Raw genomic sequence first — 9,294 nt, 5'->3', positions numbered from 1 at the left:
CCAGTTCCTGCCTTTTAAAGACAAAGAAAACCTAAGCCTGCAGGGAGCAGGGGGAAAGAGACAGAATTGGAGGCCACCAGGTGTGAGGAGGGGAGCAGGCGGGTGGCGGGAAGATGAGATCGGCTACCCACTTCCGGTATCCGGTTTGGCTCCGCCCCCGCCCTGCAGTATCCATGGCAACCAGGTCGCCTTTGCAAGGCAGGACCGGTCGCCACGCCGGGCTCCGAGGAGCCACCGGTGGCCTTTCTGATGGGCCACTTGGGGAAGGGTCCCCAGTTGTGAATCAGAGGGGGCATTTTTTGAATATAAAGAACAGCCTTGCCCTGTCCCGCTGGGTCCCTTGTAATTGCATCTGCCACCAGGAACAAGAGCAAGTCATTTCAGAAACTTCACCTGCAGCCATTAGCCATCAAGGGCTTGCCAGGCGCCGCCTGATGTCACACCCTGCTTGTCGTATTTTTTAAGGGTGTGTGTCTTTGTGGGGACCCCCAGATTCTGCTGGGATAAGTCACTTGGTGACTCGAAGAGAGGAGACAGCCTGATAACCTGCCCGTGTGGACGTCTATCTAGCTATATGCCCACCCTTTTATAATTCTTTTTTTTGAGACGTAGTCTCGCTCTGTTGCCAGGCTGGAATGCAGTGGCATGATCTCTGCTCACTGCAACCTCCGCCTCCCGGGTACAAACTATCCTCCTGCCTTAGCCTCCCAAGTAGCTGGGACAACAGGCGGGTGCCACAATGCCCAGCTATTTTTTTTTTTTTTTTTTTTGTATTTTTAGTAGAGACAGGGTTATGTTGGCCAAGATGGTCTTGATCTCTTAACCTCATGATCCGCCCACTTCAGGTTCCCAAAGTGCTGGGATTACTGGAGTAAGCCACCATGCCCAGCCTATAAAATGCTTTATAAAATGGTCTTACTCTATGGGAAATGTGAAAAATCATCTCACCAACCATAGATAACCACAGCTAGTTTTTTTTTTTTTTTTTTTTTGAGACAGTGTCTTGCTCTGTCGCCTAGGCTGAAGTCCAGTGGCATGATCTCGGCTCACTGCAACCTCTACTCCCTGGGTTCAAGTGATCACCCTGCCTTAGCCTCCCAAGTAGTTGGGATTACAGGTATGTGCCATCATGCCTGGCTAATTTTTGTATTTTCTGTAGAGACAGGGTTTCGTCATGCTGCTCAGGCTGGTGCTGAGCTCCTGTGCTCAAGTGATTCGCCTTCCTTGGCCTCCCAAAGTGCTGGAATTATAGGTGTGAGCCGCCTCACCCGGCCAGGGAAATAGTCAAATGCATGTAATACACTTAGCACGGTGCTTAATGCCTAGTAAGCAGTCAGTAGAACCACAGCCCCTTCTTCAATTACAGCAGCAAAGTATAGTGTGGTATAATTGCAGTATTCTGCAACCTCACTTAAAAAAATTTAACATAGCACGAGCATTTTCCTTATATCCTTAAATATTACCTAAGAGTATGATTCTTAATTATCACATGACCATTCAACATAGCGATGTATCCTATAATTTATTTAGCCAATTCTCTATCGTTGGACCTGGGGAAGGCGGGAAATTCTTTATCTTTTCTCTTTCTAGACAATACTGCAGAGGAAATTCCTTAGTGAGTGTTTAATGTTACTTTAATGCCTTTATGTTCATGAAAACCTTCCTTTCTCAAAGATCAGATCAACATTCTCCTAAATATGTTTCGTTCTGGCGAGGTATGGTGGCTCATGCCTGTAATCCCAGCACTTGGGAGGTTGAGGCAGGTAGATCACAAGGTCAGCAGATCGATGAAACCCTGTCTCTACTAAAAATGCAAAAAATTAGCCAGGCATAGTGGCATGTGCCTGTAGTCCCAGCTACTTGGGAGGCTGAGGCAGGAGGATTGCCTGAACCCAGGAGGCGGATCTTGCAGTGAGCTGAGATCATCCCATTGTACTCCAACCTGGGTGAAAAAAAGCATGTTTAGTTCCTTTTTGGCTTCATTAATTTTTGTAATTTTATTTTATTTTTTTAAAGAAACAGAGCCGAACTCTATTGCTCAGGCTGGAATGCAGTGTTGCAATCATAGTTCACTGCAGCTTCCAGCTCCTTGGGCTCAAGCAGTCCTCCTGCCTCAGTCCCCCAAGTTAACTAATTTTATAGACACACACCACCATGTCTGGCTAATTTTTAACTTCCTCGTAGACACAGAGTCTTGCTATGTTGCCCAGGCTGGTCTTAGACTCCTGGTCTCAATCAATCTTCCCACTTAGGCCTCCCAAAGCACTAGGATTCCAAGCCTGAGTCACCATGCCTGGCGTGGAATTTATTTTGATCATTCTTTCCTCCTTGGTTTTCTTTTCCTTCCTTCCTTCCTTCCTTCCTTCCTTCCTTCCTTCCTTCCTTCCTTCCCTCCCTCCCTCCCACCCTCCCTCCCTCCTTCTTCTCCTCTCTCTCTCTTTCTTTCTAACAGAGTTTTGCTCTTATGGCCCAGGCTGTAGTGCAATGGTGCAATCTCAGGTCACTGCAACCTCTGCCTCTTGGGTTCAAGCAATTCTCCTGCCTCAGCCTCCCAAGCAGCTGAGATTATAGGAGTGTGCCACCATGCCTGGCTAATTTTTGTATTTTTAGTAGAGACAGGGTTTCACCATATTGGCCAGGCTGGTCTTGAACTCCTGGCCTCGAGTGAGCCTCCGGGCTCGGCCTTTCAGAGTGCTGGGATTACAGAGCTGAGCTACTAGGCCACCTTTATTGGATTCTAAACTTGTCTGTGTAACTGTTTTTTTGTTGGGCTCTTGGCTCTGGCGCCCAAAGACATGTGCTGGATTTATATGTGGCAGTGTTGGTCACAAGCTGTCACCTTGTAGAGTCCCATGGAAACTTAACCTCACGGTGCTGGTCGCACGTGTGAAAAAGTAGTTGCCACACCTTGGGCTTTTCTCCAGCTGGCGCTGGCTGTCTCTGCTCCTTTTCCCTACCATGTAAAACCCCATATTCTTACTAATCCCCGATTAGCGTTGTCCATGATCAGCCACATCTACCCATGGCCATTTCTTTTCTTTTTTTTCTTTTCTTTTTCTCGAGATGGAGTCTCACTCTGTCACCAGGCTGCAGTGCAGTAGCACAATCTTGGCTCACGGCAATCTCCACCTCCCAGGTTCAAGTGATTCTCCCGCCTCAGCCTCCTGAGTATCTGGGACTATAGGCACCTGCTACCATGCCTGGCTAATTCTGTATTTTTAGTAGAGACTGGGTTTCTCCATGTTGGTCAGGCTGGTCTTGAACTCCCGACTTCAGGTGATCCACCTGCCTCAGCCTCCCAAAGTGCTGGGATTACAGGCGTGAGCCACCGTACCCAGCATTTTTTTTTTTTTCTTGAGATAGAATCTTGCTCTGTCACCAGGCTGGAGTGTAGTGGCGGGATCTCAGCTCACTGCAACCTCCGACTCCCTGGTTCGAGAGATCCTCTTGCTTCAGCCTCCCGAGTAGCTGGGACTACAGGTGTGCGCCATCACGCCCAGCTCATTTTTGTTATTTCTAGTCCAGATGAGGTTTCACTATGTTGGTCAGACTGGTCTCGAACTCCTGACCTCAGGTGATCTGCCTGCCTTGGCCTCTCAAAGTGCTAGTATTACAGGCATGAGCCACCACATCCAACCTACCTATGGCCATTTCTATGACTGGGAAATGTCTCAGCACTTATATATTCAGCCTCCTCATCTGTAGCAGATTGTATTTTTCAAAGACGCCCTCATCAATATATTTCTTTATCCTACATGCCCTTTTTACAGATTGACTGATAGACCTCTCCTGAAATTGGAGTCTGTGTGCCCTCTGAACCCTTAGTGAATACAGAGTTCTTATTTGGGATGATGAAAGAGTTCTGGAAATGGATGGGGGTGATGGCTGCACAAATTCTTCTCTTATTTTTAAATTTTTGTTTAGAGATAGGATCTTGCTCTGTTGCCCAAGCTGGAGTGCAGTGGCACCATCAGAGATCACTGCAGCCTCCAACTTCTGGGCTAAAGCAGTCCTCCTGCCTCAGCCTCCCAGAGTGCTGGGACTACAGGCATAAGCCAACACACTTGGCTGGTTGGGCAAATTGCGAATGTACTTAATGTCACTGAACACCGTACACTTAAAATGGTTAAATTTTTATGTTAGGTACATTTTACCGCAATAAGAATTACTAAAAAAAAAAAAAAAAAGTAAGCAAAAACCAAGTTATCTCTGCTTTGCTCTCTCTAAATGCCTGAGCTACAGAAATCAGCTCTACCATTTTGGGGTATTTTCTTTTTTTTTTTTTTTTGGCTTTTTTCCCCCCTTTTTGTGGAGTATGGCGTCGTGCTATATTGCCCAGGCAGGTCTCGAACTCCTGGGTTCAAGCTATCCTCTCGCCTCTGCCTCCCTAAGAGCTGGGATTACAGGTGTGAGCCACAGCGCCTCGTGAGGTAATTTCTTATATAGCAATAGCTAGCTTATAGGACATGCTCTCCAGCCTTTCAAGGAACCCTAGGGAATAATAAGTGTATTTTCCAGAAATAAATTATTACAATTTTTAAGGAGAGGCATAACCTCTCCTTAAAGCACCTAAAATACTGCTAAGAATACAGTAGGTGTTCAATAAATGCTTATAGGGTTGAATTGAGGATATTGTAAGCTACAGATGTGATTTTCAATTTTTTTTTTTTTGAGACAAAGTCTTGCTCTGTCACCCAGGCTGGAGTGCAGTGGCCTGATCTCAGCTCACCACAACCTCCACCTCCCGGGCTCAAGCGATTTTCCTGCCTCAGCCTCCTGAATAGTGGGGACTACAGGCGCGTGCCACCAGGCCCAGCTAATTTTTGTATTTTTAGTAGAGATGAGGTTTCACCATGTTGGCCAGACTGGTCTCTAACTCCTGACCTTATGATCCGTCCACCTTGGTCTTCCAAAGTGCTGGGATTACAGGCATGAGCCACTGTGCCCGGCCATAATTTTCAATTTTTGAGTTATTTACTTACTTATTTTTAGAGACAGGTTTGCTCTATTCCACAGGCTGCAGTGTGGTGGCGCTATCATAGCTCACTGCAGCCTCAACCTCCTGGGCTCAAGTGATCCTCCCCGCTCAGCCTCCCGAGTAGCTGGGATCACAGGCATGCATCATCATGCTCGGCTAATTTTTAAAAATTTTTAGTAGAGATACGATCTTGCCATGTTTCCCATGCTGGTCTTGTACTCTTGCCCTCAAGCAATCCCCTATCTCAGCCTGTCAACGTGTTGGGATTATAGGTGGGAGCCACTGTGCCTGGCCTTCTATTTTTTTAGTGGTGAATAGTAACTTACTAGTGTATTGTAAATAATAGAACTAACAAGTATCTCCTTGTACATAAGAGCACCATATACCTACCTGTGGTTAAAGACCCGGGTTTTGGAGTCAGGCAAACTTGCATTCACATTCAGCACCAAACATCTGGTCTATCTCATTTGCTCTTTGCAGCAGCTCAATAAAGTAGAGGCAGTCTTAGCTCCATGTTACAAATGAAGAATAGGACCCTCGGGGAGATGGGGCTACCTCCCTAACAGTGCTGAGTAGTGAGGGGTTAGAGGCTAGGCTGGCCCCTGTGCTAGTTCCCTGGGGCTGTGATCACAAGACATCACAGTCCAGGTGGCTTCAGCAACAGAAATGTACTGTCTCACAGTTGTTGAGGCCAGAAGCCTGAAATCAAGGTGCTGGCCCTTGTTGCCCAGGCTGGAGTGCAATGGCACGATCTCGGCTCACCACAATCTCTGCCTTCCGGATTCAAGTGATTGTCCTGCCTCAGCCACCGCCTGTGACCCCAACACTTTGGGAGGCCGAGGCGGGCAGATCACCAGAGGTCGGGAGTTTGAGATCAGCCTGGCCTACATGGAGAGACCCGGTCTCTACTAAAAGTACAAAATTAGCTGGGCATGGTGGTGCATACCTGTAATCCCAGCTACTTGGGAGGCTGAGGCAGGTCAATCACTTGAACCCGGGAGGCAGAGGTTGTGGTGAGCCGAGATCGCGCCATTGCACTCCAGCCTGGGCAACAAGGGTAAAACTCTATCTCAAAAAAAAAAGAAAAGAAAAAAAGGTGTTGGCAAGGTTAGTGCCCTTTGGAGCTCTGTCTCCTTGCCTTGCAGATGGCTGACTTCCTCCTGAGTCTTCCTATGTCATCCCTCTATGTGTGTCTGTGTGCTAATCAATTCTCCTCCTCCTTCTCCTCCTCCTCCTTTTTTGAGACAGAGTCTCTCTCTGTCACCCAGGCTGGAGTGCAGTGGCGCCATCTCAGCTCATGTCAATCTCCATCTCCCGGGCTCAAGCAATCCTCCTGCCTTGGCCTCCCAAGTAGCTGCAACTACAAAGTGCATGCCACCATGCGTGGCTAATTTTTGTATTTTTAGTAGAGACAGGGTTTCACCATGTTGGCCAGGCTCATCTTGAACTCCCAGGCTCAAGTGATCCTTCTGCCTTGGCCTCCCAAAGTGCTGGGATTACAGGTGTGAGCTACCATGCCTGGCCACTAAATTCTTCTCATAAGGACACCAATTGTATTGGATGAAAGCCCACCCTGACTGCCTCATTTTTACTTAATCACCTTTTTAAAGGCGCTGTCTCCAAATAGAGTCCCACTCTGAGGCATGGGGGTTAGGGCTTCAACGTACTGAATTTGGGAGGAACATGATCAGCCTTCCCCTGTTATCCTGGGGTTCTAATTCTAATTCTGAAATAAGTGGTGGCTTAGATTTGCTGGAACCTCGGCCCCCGCTCTGGTTCCAGGGTTACATCTAGACCACAGGGAAACACCCAGTCAGGGAGGTTGTGCTCAGAAGGAACGGGACAGCCTCAATAGCTTGTTCCAACGCAAGGCTAGGCAGGCTGTCTTTATAGCGACTCTCACAGCCTTGGCAAGACTAGAGAGCGCCAGTAAAACCACATGGAATGATGCTTGTTCAGACAGGTCCGAGCCAGCGGCTCTCACCTTCAGAAGGAGATGTAGGAGAGGGGGAAAAATATCTGTTGGCTACAAGGAAAGAACAAACCTTCAATTAATGACTCCCTGGGGGTGGTGGAGGTGAGGACAGGGCGGGGATGGATAGACAGTCATAATTTCCATCCACAGCGGCCGGAAAGTCTTCTGGGATGTCTTGGGGAGGGCTGGGAGCAGGGAGACAGACAAAAACAACAAAAAATAAATAAGCAGGATGGCTTCAAATGATGATGAGGTCATGAAGAAAAGGAAGCCCGGCCGGGCGCTGTATCTCATGCCTAGAATCCCAGCACTTTGGGAGGCCGAGGTGGGAGGATTGCTTGAGCCCAGGAGCTTGAGGCCAGCCTGGGCAATGTAGTGAGACCCCCCCCAATCCCTTAAAATAATAATAGTAATAATGGTAGATGAAAATGAAACTTGGGCCGAGCACGGTAGCTCACACCTGTAATCCCAGCACTTTGGGAGGCTGAGGCTGGTGAATCACGAGGTCAGAAGATCGAGATCATCCTGGCCAACATGATGAAACCCCATCTCTACAAAAACACAAAAACTTAGCCAGGCGTGGTGGCACACGCCTGTAGTCCCAGCTACTTGGGAGGCTGAGGCAGGAGAATCGCTTGAACCAGGGAGGTGGAGCTTGCAGTGAGCCAAGATCAGGCCACGGCACTCCAGCCTGGCGACAGAGCAAGAATCTGTGAAAGAAGAAAGAAAGAAAGAAAGAAAGAGAGAGAGAGAGAGAGAGAAAGAAAGAAAGAAGAAGGAAAGAAAGAAAGAAAGAAAGGGAGGGAGGGAGGGAGGGAGGAAGGGAAGGAAGGAAGGAAGGAAGGAAGGAAAGAAAATGAAGCTATGAAGCTTGGCTGGGCATGGCGGCTATAATCCCAGCACTTAGGGAAGCAGAGTAATCCTAGCACTTTGGGAGGCTGAGGCAAGAAGATTGCCTCCCAGCACTTAGGTAGGCAGAGATGGGAGGATTGCCTGAGCCCAGGAGTTCAAACCAGCCTGAGCAACATAGTGAGACCCCATTCTCCAAACACACACAAAAAGAGAAGGAAGACAGGTGATGGGGAGGAGTGCTGTTTTACAATGGATAGGGAGAGAGTGTCTCTTGGAGAAGGTGGTAGCTTTTGAGCTGACTCCTGAAAGGCAAAAAGGACTGAATTAAGGAGAGGTGTGAACTGGATTTCTTTTTTTCTTTTTTTTGACGGAGTCTTACTCCGTCGCCCAGGCTGGAGTGCAATCTCAGCTCACTGCAACCTCAGACTTCCGAGTTCAAGTGATTCTCCTGCCTCAGCCTCCTGTGTACCTGGGATTACAGGCAAGCACCATGGCGCCCGGCTAAGTTTTTGTATTTTTAGTAGAGACTGCCATGTTGGGCAGTCTGGTCTCGAACTCCTGACCTCATGATCCACCTGCCTCGGACTCCCAAAGTGCTGGGGTTATAGGCCAGAGCCACCGCGCCTGCGGAAACTGGATTTCTCAGCCTGGGCGCTGTGGATGTTTTGAGCCAGATAGTTCTTTGCAGTTGCGGGACGGGGCTGTCCTGCGGTCCCAGTGCCCAACAGGGTGTTGAGCAGCATCCATGGCCTCTGCGCATTGGATGCCGGTAGCCCCCTTCCCATTCCCCAGACCGCAAGTCCCCACAACCAAAATGTCGTCAGGCCACGTGTCCCACAAGAGGAAAACTCCACCCTGACTGAGCCACAGGAAGGACATCCCTTAAGACAGAACAATAACCGTGAAGGATCTGATGTGGGAACGTGCTTGGAGACTTCAAGCAGATGACAATTGATGGGTGGAGTCCAGTGTGGGAGGAGAGGAGAGGAATGGGAAGAGGTGTAGGAGAGGGGGCTGGCAGGGTGCCTGGTGCTGTGGGAGGGAGGTGGATTTCATCCTGCACGGCAGGGGAGGACGGGAGGGACGTGACCTAAAAGACCCCTCCAGCTGCTGGAGTAAGGGCTGGGGGACAGATTGGGGTTTACAAGAGCATTAGTTTTCTGTGGCTGCGGTAACCAGTTACCACAGAGGTGGTGCCTTAAAATAACAGAAATGCGGCAGGGCACGGTGGCTCACGCCTATAATCCCAGCACTTCGGGAGGCCCAGGTAGGCGGATCACCTGAGGTCAAGAGTTCGAGACCAGCCTGGCCAACATGGCAAAACCCTGTCTCTACTAAAAATACAAAAGTTAGCCCAGCATGGTGGTAGGCGCCTGTAATCCCAGTTACTCCAGAAGCTGAGGCAGGAGAATCACTTGAACCTGGCAGGCAGAGGTTTCAGTGAGCTGAGATTGCCCCACTGCACTCCAGGCTGGGCAACAGAGCAAGA

Source organism: Callithrix jacchus, chromosome 2 (assembly GCF_049354715.1).
Source record: "Callithrix jacchus isolate 240 chromosome 2, calJac240_pri, whole genome shotgun sequence".
NCBI classification, from domain to species: Eukaryota; Metazoa; Chordata; class Mammalia; order Primates; family Cebidae; genus Callithrix; species Callithrix jacchus.
The sequence above is the reverse complement of the archived record's forward strand: the minus strand, read 5'-3'. Positions refer to the sequence as shown.